The 15,522-nt window shown below is 43.8% G+C and overlaps 43 non-coding genes and 1 pseudogene across 43 annotated transcripts; all 44 read right to left on the bottom strand.

Annotated features, from left to right (window-relative positions):
• Window positions 1-14: 14 nt before the first annotated feature.
• LOC139146522 (5S ribosomal RNA) lies at window positions 15-133 on the bottom strand. The gene has a single exon (XR_011555269.1). It is a non-coding gene; the product is annotated as a 5S ribosomal RNA (ribosomal RNA).
• A 241-nt stretch (window positions 134-374) lies between these two features.
• LOC139146520 (5S ribosomal RNA) lies at window positions 375-493 on the bottom strand. Its single transcript, XR_011555266.1, has one exon. It is a non-coding gene; the product is annotated as a 5S ribosomal RNA (ribosomal RNA).
• Window positions 494-734: 241 nt separating this feature from the next.
• On the bottom strand, window positions 735-853 carry LOC139146519 (5S ribosomal RNA). The gene has a single exon (XR_011555265.1). It is a non-coding gene; the product is annotated as a 5S ribosomal RNA (ribosomal RNA).
• A 241-nt stretch (window positions 854-1,094) lies between these two features.
• LOC139146789 (5S ribosomal RNA) lies at window positions 1,095-1,213 on the bottom strand. The gene has a single exon (XR_011555518.1). It is a non-coding gene; the product is annotated as a 5S ribosomal RNA (ribosomal RNA).
• A 239-nt stretch (window positions 1,214-1,452) lies between these two features.
• Window positions 1,453-1,571, bottom strand: LOC139146518 (5S ribosomal RNA). Its single transcript, XR_011555264.1, has one exon. It is a non-coding gene; the product is annotated as a 5S ribosomal RNA (ribosomal RNA).
• A 242-nt stretch (window positions 1,572-1,813) lies between these two features.
• Window positions 1,814-1,932, bottom strand: LOC139146517 (5S ribosomal RNA). Its single transcript, XR_011555263.1, has one exon. It is a non-coding gene; the product is annotated as a 5S ribosomal RNA (ribosomal RNA).
• A 241-nt stretch (window positions 1,933-2,173) lies between these two features.
• Window positions 2,174-2,292, bottom strand: LOC139146515 (5S ribosomal RNA). The gene has a single exon (XR_011555262.1). It is a non-coding gene; the product is annotated as a 5S ribosomal RNA (ribosomal RNA).
• Window positions 2,293-2,531: 239 nt separating this feature from the next.
• Window positions 2,532-2,650, bottom strand: LOC139146513 (5S ribosomal RNA). Its single transcript, XR_011555260.1, has one exon. It is a non-coding gene; the product is annotated as a 5S ribosomal RNA (ribosomal RNA).
• A 240-nt stretch (window positions 2,651-2,890) lies between these two features.
• LOC139146512 (5S ribosomal RNA) lies at window positions 2,891-3,009 on the bottom strand. The gene has a single exon (XR_011555259.1). It is a non-coding gene; the product is annotated as a 5S ribosomal RNA (ribosomal RNA).
• A 240-nt stretch (window positions 3,010-3,249) lies between these two features.
• On the bottom strand, window positions 3,250-3,368 carry LOC139146511 (5S ribosomal RNA). The gene has a single exon (XR_011555258.1). It is a non-coding gene; the product is annotated as a 5S ribosomal RNA (ribosomal RNA).
• Window positions 3,369-3,609: 241 nt separating this feature from the next.
• Window positions 3,610-3,728, bottom strand: LOC139146510 (5S ribosomal RNA). Its single transcript, XR_011555256.1, has one exon. It is a non-coding gene; the product is annotated as a 5S ribosomal RNA (ribosomal RNA).
• A 240-nt stretch (window positions 3,729-3,968) lies between these two features.
• On the bottom strand, window positions 3,969-4,087 carry LOC139146509 (5S ribosomal RNA). Its single transcript, XR_011555255.1, has one exon. It is a non-coding gene; the product is annotated as a 5S ribosomal RNA (ribosomal RNA).
• Window positions 4,088-4,328: 241 nt separating this feature from the next.
• On the bottom strand, window positions 4,329-4,446 carry LOC139146869 (5S ribosomal RNA). The gene has a single exon (XR_011555593.1). It is a non-coding gene; the product is annotated as a 5S ribosomal RNA (ribosomal RNA).
• A 238-nt stretch (window positions 4,447-4,684) lies between these two features.
• Window positions 4,685-4,803, bottom strand: LOC139146507 (5S ribosomal RNA). Its single transcript, XR_011555253.1, has one exon. It is a non-coding gene; the product is annotated as a 5S ribosomal RNA (ribosomal RNA).
• Window positions 4,804-5,042: 239 nt separating this feature from the next.
• Window positions 5,043-5,161, bottom strand: LOC139146506 (5S ribosomal RNA). Its single transcript, XR_011555252.1, has one exon. It is a non-coding gene; the product is annotated as a 5S ribosomal RNA (ribosomal RNA).
• A 241-nt stretch (window positions 5,162-5,402) lies between these two features.
• Window positions 5,403-5,521, bottom strand: LOC139146803 (5S ribosomal RNA). The gene has a single exon (XR_011555531.1). It is a non-coding gene; the product is annotated as a 5S ribosomal RNA (ribosomal RNA).
• Window positions 5,522-5,761: 240 nt separating this feature from the next.
• Window positions 5,762-5,880, bottom strand: LOC139146503 (5S ribosomal RNA). The gene has a single exon (XR_011555251.1). It is a non-coding gene; the product is annotated as a 5S ribosomal RNA (ribosomal RNA).
• A 240-nt stretch (window positions 5,881-6,120) lies between these two features.
• LOC139146502 (5S ribosomal RNA) lies at window positions 6,121-6,239 on the bottom strand. Its single transcript, XR_011555250.1, has one exon. It is a non-coding gene; the product is annotated as a 5S ribosomal RNA (ribosomal RNA).
• A 241-nt stretch (window positions 6,240-6,480) lies between these two features.
• LOC139146501 (5S ribosomal RNA) lies at window positions 6,481-6,599 on the bottom strand. The gene has a single exon (XR_011555249.1). It is a non-coding gene; the product is annotated as a 5S ribosomal RNA (ribosomal RNA).
• A 240-nt stretch (window positions 6,600-6,839) lies between these two features.
• LOC139146818 (5S ribosomal RNA) lies at window positions 6,840-6,957 on the bottom strand. The gene has a single exon (XR_011555546.1). It is a non-coding gene; the product is annotated as a 5S ribosomal RNA (ribosomal RNA).
• A 241-nt stretch (window positions 6,958-7,198) lies between these two features.
• Window positions 7,199-7,317, bottom strand: LOC139146500 (5S ribosomal RNA). The gene has a single exon (XR_011555248.1). It is a non-coding gene; the product is annotated as a 5S ribosomal RNA (ribosomal RNA).
• A 239-nt stretch (window positions 7,318-7,556) lies between these two features.
• On the bottom strand, window positions 7,557-7,675 carry LOC139146499 (5S ribosomal RNA). Its single transcript, XR_011555247.1, has one exon. It is a non-coding gene; the product is annotated as a 5S ribosomal RNA (ribosomal RNA).
• A 239-nt stretch (window positions 7,676-7,914) lies between these two features.
• On the bottom strand, window positions 7,915-8,033 carry LOC139146498 (5S ribosomal RNA). Its single transcript, XR_011555246.1, has one exon. It is a non-coding gene; the product is annotated as a 5S ribosomal RNA (ribosomal RNA).
• Window positions 8,034-8,270: 237 nt separating this feature from the next.
• LOC139146497 (5S ribosomal RNA) lies at window positions 8,271-8,389 on the bottom strand. The gene has a single exon (XR_011555245.1). It is a non-coding gene; the product is annotated as a 5S ribosomal RNA (ribosomal RNA).
• Window positions 8,390-8,630: 241 nt separating this feature from the next.
• LOC139146496 (5S ribosomal RNA) lies at window positions 8,631-8,749 on the bottom strand. Its single transcript, XR_011555244.1, has one exon. It is a non-coding gene; the product is annotated as a 5S ribosomal RNA (ribosomal RNA).
• A 238-nt stretch (window positions 8,750-8,987) lies between these two features.
• On the bottom strand, window positions 8,988-9,106 carry LOC139146494 (5S ribosomal RNA). The gene has a single exon (XR_011555242.1). It is a non-coding gene; the product is annotated as a 5S ribosomal RNA (ribosomal RNA).
• A 240-nt stretch (window positions 9,107-9,346) lies between these two features.
• Window positions 9,347-9,465, bottom strand: LOC139146492 (5S ribosomal RNA). The gene has a single exon (XR_011555241.1). It is a non-coding gene; the product is annotated as a 5S ribosomal RNA (ribosomal RNA).
• A 240-nt stretch (window positions 9,466-9,705) lies between these two features.
• LOC139146491 (5S ribosomal RNA) lies at window positions 9,706-9,824 on the bottom strand. The gene has a single exon (XR_011555240.1). It is a non-coding gene; the product is annotated as a 5S ribosomal RNA (ribosomal RNA).
• A 239-nt stretch (window positions 9,825-10,063) lies between these two features.
• LOC139146490 (5S ribosomal RNA) lies at window positions 10,064-10,182 on the bottom strand. The gene has a single exon (XR_011555239.1). It is a non-coding gene; the product is annotated as a 5S ribosomal RNA (ribosomal RNA).
• A 240-nt stretch (window positions 10,183-10,422) lies between these two features.
• Window positions 10,423-10,541, bottom strand: LOC139146489 (5S ribosomal RNA). The gene has a single exon (XR_011555238.1). It is a non-coding gene; the product is annotated as a 5S ribosomal RNA (ribosomal RNA).
• A 238-nt stretch (window positions 10,542-10,779) lies between these two features.
• LOC139146488 (5S ribosomal RNA) lies at window positions 10,780-10,898 on the bottom strand. Its single transcript, XR_011555237.1, has one exon. It is a non-coding gene; the product is annotated as a 5S ribosomal RNA (ribosomal RNA).
• A 241-nt stretch (window positions 10,899-11,139) lies between these two features.
• LOC139146861 (5S ribosomal RNA) lies at window positions 11,140-11,259 on the bottom strand. The gene has a single exon (XR_011555586.1). It is a non-coding gene; the product is annotated as a 5S ribosomal RNA (ribosomal RNA).
• A 236-nt stretch (window positions 11,260-11,495) lies between these two features.
• Window positions 11,496-11,614, bottom strand: LOC139146487 (5S ribosomal RNA). Its single transcript, XR_011555235.1, has one exon. It is a non-coding gene; the product is annotated as a 5S ribosomal RNA (ribosomal RNA).
• Window positions 11,615-11,854: 240 nt separating this feature from the next.
• Window positions 11,855-11,973, bottom strand: LOC139146486 (5S ribosomal RNA). Its single transcript, XR_011555234.1, has one exon. It is a non-coding gene; the product is annotated as a 5S ribosomal RNA (ribosomal RNA).
• Window positions 11,974-12,214: 241 nt separating this feature from the next.
• On the bottom strand, window positions 12,215-12,333 carry LOC139146485 (5S ribosomal RNA). The gene has a single exon (XR_011555233.1). It is a non-coding gene; the product is annotated as a 5S ribosomal RNA (ribosomal RNA).
• Window positions 12,334-12,574: 241 nt separating this feature from the next.
• LOC139146484 (5S ribosomal RNA) lies at window positions 12,575-12,693 on the bottom strand. The gene has a single exon (XR_011555232.1). It is a non-coding gene; the product is annotated as a 5S ribosomal RNA (ribosomal RNA).
• Window positions 12,694-12,930: 237 nt separating this feature from the next.
• Window positions 12,931-13,049, bottom strand: LOC139146481 (5S ribosomal RNA). The gene has a single exon (XR_011555230.1). It is a non-coding gene; the product is annotated as a 5S ribosomal RNA (ribosomal RNA).
• Window positions 13,050-13,289: 240 nt separating this feature from the next.
• LOC139146480 (5S ribosomal RNA) lies at window positions 13,290-13,408 on the bottom strand. Its single transcript, XR_011555229.1, has one exon. It is a non-coding gene; the product is annotated as a 5S ribosomal RNA (ribosomal RNA).
• Window positions 13,409-13,648: 240 nt separating this feature from the next.
• Window positions 13,649-13,767, bottom strand: LOC139146479 (5S ribosomal RNA). The gene has a single exon (XR_011555228.1). It is a non-coding gene; the product is annotated as a 5S ribosomal RNA (ribosomal RNA).
• A 242-nt stretch (window positions 13,768-14,009) lies between these two features.
• LOC139146478 (5S ribosomal RNA) lies at window positions 14,010-14,128 on the bottom strand. The gene has a single exon (XR_011555227.1). It is a non-coding gene; the product is annotated as a 5S ribosomal RNA (ribosomal RNA).
• Window positions 14,129-14,367: 239 nt separating this feature from the next.
• Window positions 14,368-14,486, bottom strand: LOC139146477 (5S ribosomal RNA). The gene has a single exon (XR_011555226.1). It is a non-coding gene; the product is annotated as a 5S ribosomal RNA (ribosomal RNA).
• Window positions 14,487-14,727: 241 nt separating this feature from the next.
• Window positions 14,728-14,845, bottom strand: LOC139146859 (5S ribosomal RNA). Its single transcript, XR_011555584.1, has one exon. It is a non-coding gene; the product is annotated as a 5S ribosomal RNA (ribosomal RNA).
• A 241-nt stretch (window positions 14,846-15,086) lies between these two features.
• On the bottom strand, window positions 15,087-15,205 carry LOC139146476 (5S ribosomal RNA). Its single transcript, XR_011555224.1, has one exon. It is a non-coding gene; the product is annotated as a 5S ribosomal RNA (ribosomal RNA).
• Window positions 15,206-15,446: 241 nt separating this feature from the next.
• Window positions 15,447-15,522, bottom strand: part of LOC139146893 (5S ribosomal RNA) — a 230-nt pseudogene continuing 154 nt past the window's right edge.

Raw genomic sequence — 15,522 nt, 5'->3', positions numbered from 1 at the left:
AATAAAAAGGAGCAAGCCTACAACACGTGGTATTCCCAGGCGGTCACCCATCCAAGTACTAACCACGCCCGACGTAGCTTGGCTTCGGTGATCAGACGAGAACCGGCACATTCTACGTGGTATGGTCGTAGGCGATAAACTTTCTCTTTTTGGACCAATTTGAGCTTTGATTTCTGCATACTGCCCTCTGGCATCCTCCATTGAAGAATAATTTTAGCATGCTGGTGAAAGCGCAGAGAAAAGCAATGGGTCTATCATTTGTAATTATGCAACGCTGGCCAAAGTTGTGGCGGAGTCAAAATAAAATAGTTTTGTCACAACAAACACGGCAACTTTAAAACTAATATTGGGTAGCAAAAAAATAAAAAGGAGCAAGCCTACAACACGTGGTATTCCCAGGCGGTCACCCATCCAAGTACTAACCACGCCCGACGTAGCTTGGCTTCGGTGATCAGACGAGAACCGGCACATTCTACGTGGTATGGTCGTAGGCGATAAACTTTCTCTTTTTGGACCAATTTGAGCTTTGATTTCTGCATACTGCCCTCTAGCATCCTCCATTGAAGAATAATTTTAGCATGCTGGTGAAAGCGCAGAGAAAAGCAATGGGCCTATCATTTGTAATTATGCAACGCTGGCCAAAGTTGTGGCGGAGTCAAAATAAAATAGTTTTGTCACAACAAACACGGCAACTTTAAAACTGATATTGGGTAGCAAAAAAATAAAAAGGAGGAAGCCTACAACACGTGGTATTCCCAGGCGGTCACCCATCCAAGTACTAACCACGCCCGACGTAGCTTGGCTTCGGTGATCAGACGAGAACCGGCACATTCTACGTGGTATGGTCGTAGGCGATAAACTTTCTCTTTTTGGACCAATTTGAGCTTTGATTTCTGCATACTGCCCTCTGGCATCCTCCATTGAAGAATAATTTTAGCATGCTGGTGAAAGCGCAGAGAAAAGCAATGGGCCTATCATTTGTAATTATGCAACGCTGGCCAAAGTTGTGGCGGAGTCAAAATAAAATAGTTTTGTCACAACAAACACGGCAACTTTAAAACTAATATTGGGTAGCAAAAAAATAAAAAGGAGCAAGCCTACAACACGTGGTATTCCCAGGCGGTCAACCATCCAAGTACTAACCACGCCCGACGTAGCTTGGCTTCGGTGATCAGACGAGAACCGGCACATTCTACGTGGTATGGTCGTAGGCGATAAACTTTCTCTTTTTGGACCAATTTGAGCTTTGATTTCTGCATACTGCCCTCTGGCATCCTCCATTGAAGAATAATTTTAGCATGCTGGTGAAAGCGCAGAGAAAAGCAATGGGCCTATCATTTGTAATTATGCAACGCTGGCCAAAGTTGTGGCGGAGTCAAAATAAAATAGTTTTGTCACAACAAACACGGCAACTTTAAAACTATATTGGGTAGCAAAAAATAAAAAGGAGCAAGCCTACAACACGTGGTATTCCCAGGCGGTCACCCATCCAAGTACTAACCACGCCCGACGTAGCTTGGCTTCGGTGATCAGACGAGAACCGGCACATTCTACGTGGTATGGTCGTAGGCGATAAACTTTCTCTTTTTGGACCAATTTGAGCTTTGATTTCTGCATACTGCCCTCTGGCATCCTCCATTGAAGAATAATTTTAGCATGCTGGTGAAAGCGCAGAGAAAAGCAATGGGCCTATCATTTGTAATTATGCAACGCTGGCCAAAGTTGTGGCGGAGTCAAAATAAAATAGTTTTGTCACAACAAACACGGCAACTTTAAAACTAATATTGGGTAGCAAAAAAATAAAAAGGAGGCAAGCCTACAACACGTGGTATTCCCAGGCGGTCACCCATCCAAGTACTAACCACGCCCGACGTAGCTTGGCTTCGGTGATCAGACGAGAACCGGCACATTCTACGTGGTATGGTCGTAGGCGATAAACTTTCTCTTTTTGGACCAATTTGAGCTTTGATTTCTGCATACTGCCCTCTAGCATCCTCCATTGAAGAATAATTTTAGCATGCTGGTGAAAGCGCAGAGAAAAGCAATGGGCCTATCATTTGTAATTATGCAACGCTGGCCAAAGTTGTGGCGGAGTCAAAATAAAATAGTTTCGTCACAACAAACACGGCAACTTTAAAACTAATATTGGGTAGCAAAAAAATAAAAAGGAGCAAGCCTACAACACGTGGTATTCCCAGGCGGTCACCCATCCAAGTACTAACCACGCCCGACGTAGCTTGGCTTCGGTGATCAGACGAGAACCGGCACATTCTACGTGGTATGGTCGTAGGCGATAAACTTTCTCTTTTTGGACCAATTTGAGCTTTGATTTCTGCATACTGCCCTCTGGCATCCTCCATTGAAGAATAATTTTAGCATGCTGGTGAAAGCGCAGAGAAAAGCAATGGGCCTATCATTTGTAATTATGCAACGCTGGCCAAAGTTGTGGCGGAGTCAAAATAAAATATTTTGTCACAACAAACACGGCAACTTTAAAACTAATATTGGGTAGCAAAAAATAAAAAGGAGCAAGCCTACAACACGTGGTATTCCCAGGCGGTCACCCATCCAAGTACTAACCACGCCCGACGTAGCTTGGCTTCGGTGATCAGACGAGAACCGGCACATTCTACGTGGTATGGTCGTAGGCGATAAACTTTCTCTTTTTGGACCAATTTGAGCTTTGATTTCTGCATACTGCCCTCTAGCATCCTCCATTGAAGAATAATTTTAGCATGCTGGTGAAAGCGCAGAGAAAAGCAATGGGCCTATCATTTGTAATTATGCAACGCTGGCCAAAGTTGTGGCGGAGTCAAAATAAAATATTTTGTCACAACAAACACGGCAACTTTAAAACTAATATTGGGTAGCAAAAAAATAAAAAGGAGCAAGCCTACAACACGTGGTATTCCCAGGCGGTCACCCATCCAAGTACTAACCACGCCCGACGTAGCTTGGCTTCGGTGATCAGACGAGAACCGGCACATTCTACGTGGTATGGTCGTAGGCGATAAACTTTCTCTTTTGGACCAATTTGAGCTTTGATTTCTGCATACTGCCCTCTAGCATCCTCCATTGAAGAATAATTTTAGCATGCTGGTGAAAGCGCAGAGAAAAGCAATGGGCCTATCATTTGTAATTATGCAACGCTGGCCAAAGTTGTGGCGGAGTCAAAATAAAATAGTTTTGTCACAACAAACACGGCAACTTTAAAACTAATATTGGGTAGCAAAAAAATAAAAAGGAGCAAGCCTACAACACGTGGTATTCCCAGGCGGTCACCCATCCAAGTACTAACCACGCCCGACGTAGCTTGGCTTCGGTGATCAGACGAGAACCGGCACATTCTACGTGGTATGGTCGTAGGCGATAAACTTTCTCTTTTTGGACCAATTTGAGCTTTGATTTCTGCATACTGCCCTCTGGCATCCTCCATTGAAGAATAATTTTAGCATGCTGGTGAAAGCGCAGAGAAAAGCAATGGGCCTATCATTTGTAATTATGCAACGCTGGCCAAAGTTGTGGCGGAGTCAAAATAAAATAGTTTTGTCACAACAAACACGGCAACTTTAAAACTAATATTGGGTAGCAAAAAAATAAAAAGGAGCAAGCCTACAACACGTGGTATTCCCAGGCGGTCACCCATCCAAGTACTAACCACGCCCGACGTAGCTTGGCTTCGGTGATCAGACGAGAACCGGCACATTCTACGTGGTATGGTCGTAGGCGATAAACTTTCTCTTTTTGGACCAATTTGAGCTTTGATTTCTGCATACTGCCCTCTAGCATCCTCCATTGAAGAATAATTTTAGCATGCTGGTGAAAGCGCAGAGAAAAGCAATGGGCCTATCATTGTAATTATGCAACGCTGGCCAAAGTTGTGGCGGAGTCAAAATAAAATATTTTTGTCACAACAAACACGGCAACTTTAAAACTGATATTGGGTAGCAAAAAATAAAAAAGGAGCAAGCCTACAACACGTGGTATTCCCAGGCGGTCACCCATCCAAGTACTAACCACGCCCGACGTAGCTTGGCTTCGGTGATCAGACGAGAACCGGCACATTCTACGTGGTATGGTCGTAGGCGATAAACTTTCTCTTTTTGGACCAATTTGAGCTTTGATTTCTGCATACTGCCCTCTAGCATCCTCCATTGAAGAATAATTTTAGCATGCTGGTGAAAGCGCAGAGAAAAGCAATGGGCCTATCATTTGTAATTATGCAACGCTGGCCAAAGTTGTGGCGGAGTCAAAATAAAATAGTTTTGTCACAACAAACACGGCAACTTTAAAACTAATATTGGGTAGCAAAAAAATAAAAAGGAGCAAGCCTACAACACGTGGTATTCCCAGGCGGTCACCCATCCAAGTACTAACCACGCCCGACGTAGCTTGGCTTCGTGATCAGACGAGAACCGGCACATTCTACGTGGTATGGTCGTAGGCGATAAACTTTCTCTTTTTGGACCAATTTGAGCTTTGATTTCTGCATACTGCCCTCTAGCATCCTCCATTGAAGATAATTTTAGCATGCTGGTGAAAGCGCAGAGAAAAGCAATGGGCCTATCATTTGTAATTATGCAACGCTGGCCAAAGTTGTGGCGGAGTCAAAATAAAATATTTTGTCACAACAAACAGGCAACTTTAAAACTAATATTGGGTAGCAAAAAAATAAAAAGGAGGAAGCCTACAACACGTGGTATTCCCAGGCGGTCACCCATCCAAGTACTAACCACGCCCGACGTAGCTTGGCTTCGGTGATCAGACGAGAACCGGCACATTCTACGTGGTATGGTCGTAGGCGATAAACTTTCTCTTTTTGGACCAATTTGAGCTTTGATTTCTGCATACTGCCCTCTAGCATCCTCCATTGAAGAATAATTTTAGCATGCTGGTGAAAGCGCAGAGAAAAGCAATGGGCCTATCATTTGTAATTATGCAACGCTGGCCAAAGTTGTGGCGGAGTCAAAATAAAATATTTTTGTCACAACAAACAGGCAACTTTAAAACTGATATTGGGTAGCAAAAAAATAAAAGGAGCAAGCCTACAACACGTGGTATTCCCAGGCGGTCACCCATCCAAGTACTAACCACGCCCGACGTAGCTTGGCTTCGGTGATCAGACGAGAACCGGCACATTCTACGTGGTATGGTCGTAGGCGATAAACTTTCTCTTTTTGGACCAATTTGAGCTTTGATTTCTGCATACTGCCCTCTAGCATCCTCCATTGAAGAATAATTTTAGCATGCTGGTGAAAGCGCAGAGAAAAGCAATGGGCCTATCATTTGTAATTATGCAACGCTGGCCAAAGTTGTGGCGGAGTCAAAATAAAATATTTTTGTCACAACAAACACGGGCAACTTTAAAACTGATATTGGGTAGCAAAAAATAAAAAGGAGCAAGCCTACAACACGTGGTATTCCCAGGCGGTCACCCATCCAAGTACTAACCACGCCCGACGTAGCTTGGCTTCGGTGATCAGACAGAAACCGGCACATTCTACGTGGTATGGTCGTAGGCGATAAACTTTCTCTTTTGGACCAATTTGAGCTTTGATTTCTGCATACTGCCCTCTAGCATCCTCCATTGAAGAATAATTTTAGCATGCTGGTGAAAGCGCAGAGAAAAGCAATGGGCCTATCATTTGTAATTATGCAACGCTGGCCAAAGTTGTGGCGGAGTCAAAATAAAATAGTTTTGTCACAACAAACACGGCAACTTTAAAACTAATATTGGGTAGCAAAAAAATAAAAAGGAGCAAGCCTACAACACGTGGTATTCCCAGGCGGTCACCCATCCAAGTACTAACCACGCCCGACGTAGCTTGGCTTCGGTGATCAGACGAGAACCGGCACATTCTACGTGGTATGGTCGTAGGCGATAAACTTTCTCTTTTTGGACCAATTTGAGCTTTGATTTCTGCATACTGCCCTCTGCATCCTCCATTGAAGAATAATTTTAGCATGCTGGTGAAAGCGCAGAGAAAAGCAATGGGCCTATCATTTGTAATTATGCAACGCTGGCCAAAGTTGTGGCGGAGTCAAAATAAAATATTTTTGTCACAACAAACAGGGCAACTTTAAAACTAATATTGGGTAGCAAAAAAATAAAAAGGAGCAAGCCTACAACACGTGGTATTCCCAGGCGGTCACCCATCCAAGTACTAACCACGCCCGACGTAGCTTGGCTTCGGTGATCAGACGAGAACCGGCACATTCTACGTGGTATGGTCGTAGGCGATAAACTTTCTCTTTTTGGACCAATTTGAGCTTTGATTTCTGCATACTGCCCTCTGGCATCCTCCATTGAAGAATAATTTTAGCATGCTGGTGAAAGCGCAGAGAAAAGCAATGGGCCTATCATTTGTAATTATGCAACGCTGGCCAAAGTTGTGGCGGAGTCAAAATAAAATATTTTTGTCACAACAAACAGGGCAACTTTAAAACTGATATTGGGTAGCAAAAAAATAAAAAGGAGCAAGCCTACAACACGTGGTATTCCCAGGCGGTCACCCATCCAAGTACTAACCACGCCCGACGTAGCTTGGCTTCGGTGATCAGACGAGAACCGGCACATTCTACGTGGTATGGTCGTAGGCGATAAACTTTCTCTTTTTGGACCAATTTGAGCTTTGATTTCTGCATACTGCCCTCTAGCATCCTCCATTGAAGAATAATTTTAGCATGCTGGTGAAAGCGCAGAGAAAAGCAATGGGCCTATCATTTGTAATTATGCAACGCTGGCCAAAGTTGTGGCGGAGTCAAATAAAATATTTTTGTCACAACAAACACGGCAACTTTAAAACTAATATTGGGTAGCAAAAAAATAAAAAGGAGCAAGCCTACAACACGTGGTATTCCCAGGCGGTCACCATCCAAGTACTAACCACGCCCGACGTAGCTTGGCTTCGGTGATCAGACGAGAACCGGCACATTCTACGTGGTATGGTCGTAGGCGATAAACTTTCTCTTTTTGGACCAATTTGAGCTTTGATTTCTGCATACTGCCCTCTGGCATCCTCCATTGAAGAATAATTTTAGCATGCTGGTGAAAGCGCAGAGAAAAGCAATGGGCCTATCATTTGTAATTATGCAACGCTGGCCAAAGTTGTGGCGGAGTCAAAATAAAATAGTTTTGTCACAACAAACACGGCAACTTTAAAACTAATATTGGGTAGCAAAAAAATAAAAAGGAGCAAGCCTACAACACGTGGTATTCCCAGGCGGTCACCCATCCAAGTACTAACCACGCCCGACGTAGCTTGGCTTCGGTGATCAGACGAGAACCGGCACATTCTACGTGGTATGGTCGTAGGCGATAAACTTTCTCTTTTTGGACCAATTTGAGCTTTGATTTCTGCATACTGCCCTCTGGCATCCTCCATTGAAGAATAATTTTAGCATGCTGGTGAAAGCGCAGAGAAAAGCAATGGGCCTATCATTTGTAATTATGCAACGCTGGCCAAAGTTGTGGCGGAGTCAAAATAAAATATTTTTGTCACAACAAACACGGCAACTTTAAAACTAATATTGGGTAGCAAAAAAAAAAAGGAGCAAGCCTACAACACGTGGTATTCCCAGGCGGTCACCCATCCAAGTACTAACCACGCCCGACGTAGCTTGGCTTCGGTGATCAGACGAGAACCGGCACATTCTACGTGGTATGGTCGTAGGCGATAAACTTTCTCTTTTGGACCATTTGAGCTTTGATTTCTGCATACTGCCCTCTAGCATCCTCCATTGAAGAATAATTTTAGCATGCTGGTGAAAGCGCAGAGAAAAGCAATGGGCCTATCATTTGTAATTATGCAACGCTGGCCAAAGTTGTGGCGGAGTCAAAATAAAATAGTTTTGTCACAACAAACACGGCAACTTTAAAACTAATATTGGGTAGCAAAAAAATAAAAAGGAGGAAGCCTACAACACGTGGTATTCCCAGGCGGTCACCCATCCAAGTACTAACCACGCCCGACGTAGCTTGGCTTCGGTGATCAGACGAGAACCGGCACATTCTACGTGGTATGGTCGTAGGCGATAAACTTTCTCTTTTGGACAATTTGAGCTTTGATTTCTGCATACTGCCCTCTGGCATCCTCCATTGAAGAATAATTTTAGCATGCTGGTGAAAGCGCAGAGAAAAGCAATGGCCTATCATTTGTAATTATGCAACGCTGGCCAAAGTTGTGGCGGAGTCAAAATAAAATAGTTTTGTCACAACAAACACGGCAACTTTAAAACTAATATTGGGTAGCAAAAAATAAAAAGGAGCAAGCCTACAACACGTGGTATTCCCAGGCGGTCACCCATCCAAGTACTAACCACGCCCGACGTAGCTTGGCTTCGGTGATCAGACGAGAACCGGCACATTCTACGTGGTATGGTCGTAGGCGATAAACTTTCTCTTTTTGGACCAATTTGAGCTTTGATTTCTGCATACTGCCCTCTAGCATCCTCCATTGAAGAATAATTTTAGCATGCTGGTGAAAGCGCAGAGAAAAGCAATGGGCCTATCATTTGTAATTATGCAACGCTGGCCAAAGTTGTGGCGGAGTCAAAATAAAATAGTTTTGTCACAACAAACACGGCAACTTTAAAACTAATATTGGGTAGCAAAAAAATAAAAAGGAGGAAGCCTACAACACGTGGTATTCCCAGGCGGTCACCCATCCAAGTACTAACCACGCCCGACGTAGCTTGGCTTCGGTGATCAGACGAGAACCGGCACATTCTACGTGGTATGGTCGTAGGCGATAAACTTTCTCTTTTTGGACCAATTTGAGCTTTGATTTCTGCATACTGCCCTCTGCATCCTCCATTGAAGAATAATTTTAGCATGCTGGTGAAAGCGCAGAGAAAAGCAATGGGCCTATCATTTGTAATTATGCAACGCTGGCCAAAGTTGTGGCGGAGTCAAAATAAAATATTTTGTCACAACAAACACGGCAACTTTAAAACTAATATTGGGTAGCAAAAAATAAAAAGGAGCAAGCCTACAACACGTGGTATTCCCAGGCGGTCACCCATCCAAGTACTAACCACGCCCGACGTAGCTTGGCTTCGGTGATCAGACGAGAACCGGCACATTCTACGTGGTATGGTCGTAGGCGATAAACTTTCTCTTTTTGGACCAATTTGAGCTTTGATTTCTGCATACTGCCCTCTGGCATCCTCCATTGAAGAATAATTTTAGCATGCTGGTGAAGCGCAGAGAAAAGCAATGGGCCTATCATTTGTAATTATGCAACGCTGGCCAAAGTTGTGGCGGAGTCAAAATAAAATAGTTTTGTCACAACAAACACGGCAACTTTAAAACTAATATTGGGTAGCAAAAAAATAAAAAGGAGCAAGCCTACAACACGTGGTATTCCCAGGCGGTCACCCATCCAAGTACTAACCACGCCCGACGTAGCTTGGCTTCGGTGATCAGACGAGAACCGGCACATTCTACGTGGTATGGTCGTAGGCGATAAACTTCTCTTTTTGGACCAATTTGAGCTTTGATTTCTGCATACTGCCCTCTAGCATCCTCCATTGAAGAATAATTTTAGCATGCTGGTGAAAGCGCAGAGAAAAGCAATGGGCCTATCATTTGTAATTATGCAACGCTGGCCAAAGTTGTGGCGGAGTCAAAATAAAATAGTTTTGTCACAACAAACACGGCAACTTTAAAACTAATATTGGGTAGCAAAAAAATAAAAAGGAGCAAGCCTACAACACGTGGTATTCCCAGGCGGTCACCCATCCAAGTACTAACCACGCCCGACGTAGCTTGGCTTCGGTGATCAGACGAGAACCGGCACATTCTACGTGGTATGGTCGTAGGCGATAAACTTTCTCTTTTGGACCAATTTGAGCTTTGATTTCTGCATACTGCCCTCTAGCATCCTCCATTGAAGAATAATTTTAGCATGCTGGTGAAAGCGCAGAGAAAAGCAATGGGCCTATCATTTGTAATTATGCAACGCTGGCCAAAGTTGTGGCGGAGTCAAAATAAAATATTTTTGTCACAACAAACAGGCAACTTTAAAACTGATATTGGGTAGCAAAAAAATAAAAAGGAGCAAGCCTACAACACGTGGTATTCCCAGGCGGTCACCCATCCAAGTACTAACCACGCCCGACGTAGCTTGGCTTCGGTGATCAGACGAGAACCGGCACATTCTACGTGGTATGGTCGTAGGCGATAAACTTTCTCTTTTTGGACCAATTTGAGCTTTGATTTCTGCATACTGCCCTCTGCATCCTCCATTGAAGAATAATTTTAGCATGCTGGTGAAAGCGCAGAGAAAAGCAATGGGCCTATCATTTGTAATTATGCAACGCTGGCCAAAGTTGTGGCGGAGTCAAAATAAAATAGTTTTGTCACAACAAACACGGCAACTTTAAAACTAATATTGGGTAGCAAAAAAATAAAAAGGAGCAAGCCTACAACACGTGGTATTCCCAGGCGGTCACCCATCCAAGTACTAACCACGCCCGACGTAGCTTGGCTTCGGTGATCAGACGAGAACCGGCACATTCTACGTGGTATGGTCGTAGGCGATAAACTTTCTCTTTTGGACCAATTTGAGCTTTGATTTCTGCATACTGCCCTCTGGCATCCTCCATTGAAGAATAATTTTAGCATGCTGGTGAAAGCGCAGAGAAAAGCAATGGGCCTATCATTTGTAATTATGCAACGCTGGCCAAAGTTGTGGCGGAGTCAAAATAAAATATTTTGTCACAACAAACAGGCAACTTTAAAACTAATATTGGGTAGCAAAAAAATAAAAAGGAGGAAGCCTACAACACGTGGTATTCCCAGGCGGTCACCCATCCAAGTACTAACCACGCCCGACGTAGCTTGGCTTCGGTGATCAGACGAGAACCGGCACATTCTACGTGGTATGGTCGTAGGCGATAAACTTTCTCTTTTTGGACCAATTTGAGCTTTGATTTCTGCATACTGCCCTCTAGCATCCTCCATTGAAGAATAATTTTAGCATGCTGGTGAAAGCGCAGAGAAAAGCAATGGGCCTATCATTTGTAATTATGCAACGCTGGCCAAAGTTGTGGCGGAGTCAAAATAAAATATTTTTGTCACAACAAACACGGCAACTTTAAAACTAATATTGGGTAGCAAAAAAATAAAAAGGAGCAAGCCTACAACACGTGGTATTCCCAGGCGGTCACCTCATCCAAGTACTAACCACGCCCGACGTAGCTTGGCTTCGGTGATCAGACGAGAACCGGCACATTCTACGTGGTATGGTCGTAGGCGATAAACTTTCTCTTTTTGACCAATTTGAGCTTTGATTTCTGCATACTGCCCTCTAGCATCCTCCATTGAAGAATATTTTAGCATGCTGGTGAAAGCGCAGAGAAAAGCAATGGGCCTTCATTTGTAATTATGCAACGCTGGCCAAAGTTGTGGCGGAGTCAAAATAAAATATTTTGTCACAACAAACACGGCAACTTTAAAACTAATATTGGGTAGCAAAAAATAAAAAGGAGGAAGCCTACAACACGTGGTATTCCCAGGCGGTCACCCATCCAAGTACTAACCACGCCCGACGTAGCTTGGCTTCGGTGATCAGACGAGAACCGGCACATTCTACGTGGTATGGTCGTAGGCGATAAACTTTCTCTTTTGGACCAATTTGAGCTTTGATTTCTGCATACTGCCCTCTAGCATCCTCCATTGAAGAATAATTTTAGCATGCTGGTGAAAGCGCAGAGAAAAGCAATGGGCCTATCATTTGTAATTATGCAACGCTGGCCAAAGTTGTGGCGGAGTCAAAATAAAATAGTTTTGTCACAACAAACACGGCAACTTTAAAACTAATATTGGGTAGCAAAAAAATAAAAAGGAGCAAGCCTACAACACGTGGTATTCCCAGGCGGTCACCCATCCAAGTACTAACCACGCCCGACGTAGCTTGGCTTCGGTGATCAGACGAGAACCGGCACATTCTACGTGGTATGGTCGTAGGCGATAAACTTTCTCTTTTTGGACCAATTTGAGCTTTGATTTCTGCATACTGCCCTCTAGCATCCTCCATTGAAGAATAATTTTAGCATGCTGGTGAAAGCGCAGAGAAAAGCAATGGGCCTATCATTTGTAATTATGCAACGCTGGCCAAAGTTGTGGCGGAGTCAAAATAAAATATTTTTGTCACAACAAACAGGGCAACTTTAAAACTGATATTGGGTAGCAAAAAAATAAAAAGGAGGAAGCCTACAACACGTGGTATTCCCAGGCGGTCACCCATCCAAGTACTAACCACGCCCGACGTAGCTTGGCTTCGGTGATCAGACGAGAACCGGCACATTCTACGTGGTATGGTCGTAGGCGATAAACTTTCTCTTTTTGGACCAATTTGAGCTTTGATTTCTGCATACTGCCCTCTAGCATCCTCCATTGAAGAATAATTTTAGCATGCTGGTGAAAGCGCAGAGAAAAGCAATGGGCCTATCATTTGTAATTATGCAACGCTGGCCAAAGTTGTGGCGGAGTCAAAATAAAATAGTTTTGTCACAACAAACACGGCAACTTTAAAACTAATATTGGGTAGCAAAAAAATAAAAAGGAGCAAGCCTACAACACGTGGTATTCCCAGGCGGTCACCCATCCAAGTACTAACCACGCCCGACGTAGCTTGGCTTCGGTGATCAGACGAGAACCGGCACATTCTACGTGGTATGGTCGTAGGCGATAAACTTTCTCTTTTTGGACAATTTGAGCTTTGATTTCTGCATACTGCCCTCTAGCATCCTCCATTGAAGAATAATTTTAGCATGCTGGTGAAAGCGCAGAGAAAAGCAATGGGCCTATCATTTGTAATTATGCAACGCTGGCCAAAGTTGTGGCGGAGTCAAAATAAATATTTTGTCACAACAAACACGGCAACTTTAAAACTATATTGGGTAGCAAAAAAATAAAAAGGAGGAAGCCTACAACACGTGGTATTCCCAGGCGGTCACCCATCCAAGTACTAACCACGCCCGACGTAGCTTGGCTTCGGTGATCAGACGAGAACCGGCACATTCTACGTGGTATGGTCGTAGGCGATAAACTTTCTCTTTTTGGACCAATTTGAGCTTTGATTTCTGCATACTGCCCTCTGGCATCCTCCATTGAAGAATAATTTTAGCATGCTGGTGAAAGCGCAGAGAAAAGCAATGGGCCTATCATTTGTAATTATGCAACGCTGGCCAAAGTTGTGGCGGAGTCAAAATAAAATAGTTTTGTCACAACAAACACGGCAACTTTAAAACTAATATTGGGTAGCAAAAAATAAAAAGGAGCAAGCCTACAACACGTGGTATTCCCAGGCGGTCACCCATCCAAGTACTAACCACGCCCGACGTAGCTTGGCTTCGGTGATCAGACGAGAACCGGCACATTCTACGTGGTATGGTCGTAGGCGATAAACTTTCTCTTTTTGGACCAATTTGAGCTTTGATTTCTGCATACTGCCCTCTGGCATCCTCCATTGAAGAATAATTTTAGCATGCTGGTGAAAGCGCAGAGAAAAGCAATGGGCCTATCATTTGTAATTATGCAACGCTGGCCAAAGTTGTGGCGGAGTCAAAATAAAATATTTTGTCACAACAAACACGGCAACTTTAAAACTGATATTGGGTAGCAAAAAAATAAAAAGGAGCAAGCCTACAACACGTGGTATTCCCAGGCGGTCACCCATCCAAGTACTAACCACGCCCGACGTAGCTTGGCTTCGGTGATCAGACGAGAACCGGCACATTCTACGTGGTATGGTCGTAGGCGATAAACTTTCTCTTTTTGGACCAATTTGAGCTTTGATTTCTGCATACTGCCCTCTGGCATCCTCCATTGAAGAATAATTTTAGCATGCTGGTGAAAGCGCAGAGAAAAGCAATGGGCCTATCATTTGTAATTATGCAACGCTGGCCAAAGTTGTGGCGGAGTCAAAATAAAATAGTTTTGTCACAACAAACACGGGCAACTTTAAAACTAATATTGGGTAGCAAAAAAATAAAAAGGAGCAAGCCTACAACACGTGGTATTCCCAGGCGGTCACCCATCCAAGTACTAACCACGCCCGACGTAGCTTGGCTTCGGTGATCAGACGAGAACCGGCACATTCTACGTGGTATGGTCGTAGGCGATAAACTTTCTCTTTTTGGACCAATTTGAGCTTTGATTTCTGCATACTGCCCTCTAGCATCCTCCATTGAAGAATAATTTTAGCATGCTGGTGAAAGCGCAGAGAAAAGCAATGGGCCTATCATTTGTAATTATGCAACGCTGGCCAAAGTTGTGGCGGAGTCAAAATAAAATATTTTGTCACAACAAACACGGCAACTTTAAAACTATATTGGGTAGCAAAAAAATAAAAAGGAGCAAGCCTACAACACGTGGTATTCCCAGGCGGTCACCCATCCAAGTACTAACCACGCCCGACGTAGCTTGGCTTCGGTGATCAGACGAGAACCGGCACATTCTACGTGGTATGGTCGTAGGCGATAAACTTTCTCTTTTTGGACCAATTTGAGCTTTGATTTCTGCATACTGCCCTCTAGCATCCTCCATTGAAGAATAATTTTAGCATGCTGGTGAAAGCGCAGAGAAAAGCAATGGGCCTATCATTTGTAATTATGCAACGCTGGCCAAAGTTGTGGCGGAGTCAAAATAAAATAGTTTTGTCACAACAAACACGGCAACTTTAAAACTAATATTGGGTAGCAAAAAAATAAAAAGGAGCAAGCCTACAACACGTGGTATTCCCAGGCGGTCACCCATCCAAGTACTAACCACGCCGACGTAGCTTGGCTTCGGTGATCAGACGAGAACCGGCACATTCTACGTGGTATGGTCGTAGGCGATAAACTTTCTCTTTTTGGACCAATTTGAGCTTTGATTTCTGCATACTGCCCTCTAGCATCCTCCATTGAAGAATAATTTTAGCATGCTGGTGAAAGCGCAGAGAAAAGCAATGGGCCTATCATTTGTAATTATGCAACGCTGGCCAAAGTTGTGGCGGAGTCAAAATAAAATAGTTTTGTCACAACAAACACGGCAACTTTAAAACTAATATTGGGTAGCAAAAAAATAAAAAGGAGCAAGCCTACAACACGTGGTATTCCCAGGCGGTCACCCATCCAAGTACTAACCACGCCCGACGTAGCTTGGCTTCGGTGATCAGACGAGAACCGGCACATTCTACGTGGTATGGTCGTAGGCGATAAACTTTCTCTTTTTGGACCAATTTGAGCTTTGATTTCTGCATACTGCCCTCTAGCATCCTCCATTGAAGAATAATTTTAGCATGCTGGTGAAAGCGCAGAGAAAAGCAATGGGCCTATCATTTGTAATTATGCAACGCTGGCCAAAGTTGTGGCGGAGTCAAAATAAAATAGTTTTGTCACAACAAACACGGCAACTTTAAAACTAATATTGGGTAGCAAAAAAATAAAAAGGAGCAAGCCTACAACACGTGGTATTCCCAGGCGGTCACCCATCCAAGTACTAACCACGCCCGACGTAGCTTGGCTTCGGTG

The sequence above is a fragment of the Ptychodera flava genome, chromosome 12 (assembly GCF_041260155.1).
Source record: "Ptychodera flava strain L36383 chromosome 12, AS_Pfla_20210202, whole genome shotgun sequence".
Lineage (NCBI taxonomy): Eukaryota > Metazoa > Hemichordata > Enteropneusta > Ptychoderidae > Ptychodera > Ptychodera flava.
Note: the sequence above shows the minus strand (reverse complement) of the source record. Positions and strands in the feature narration are given on the sequence as shown.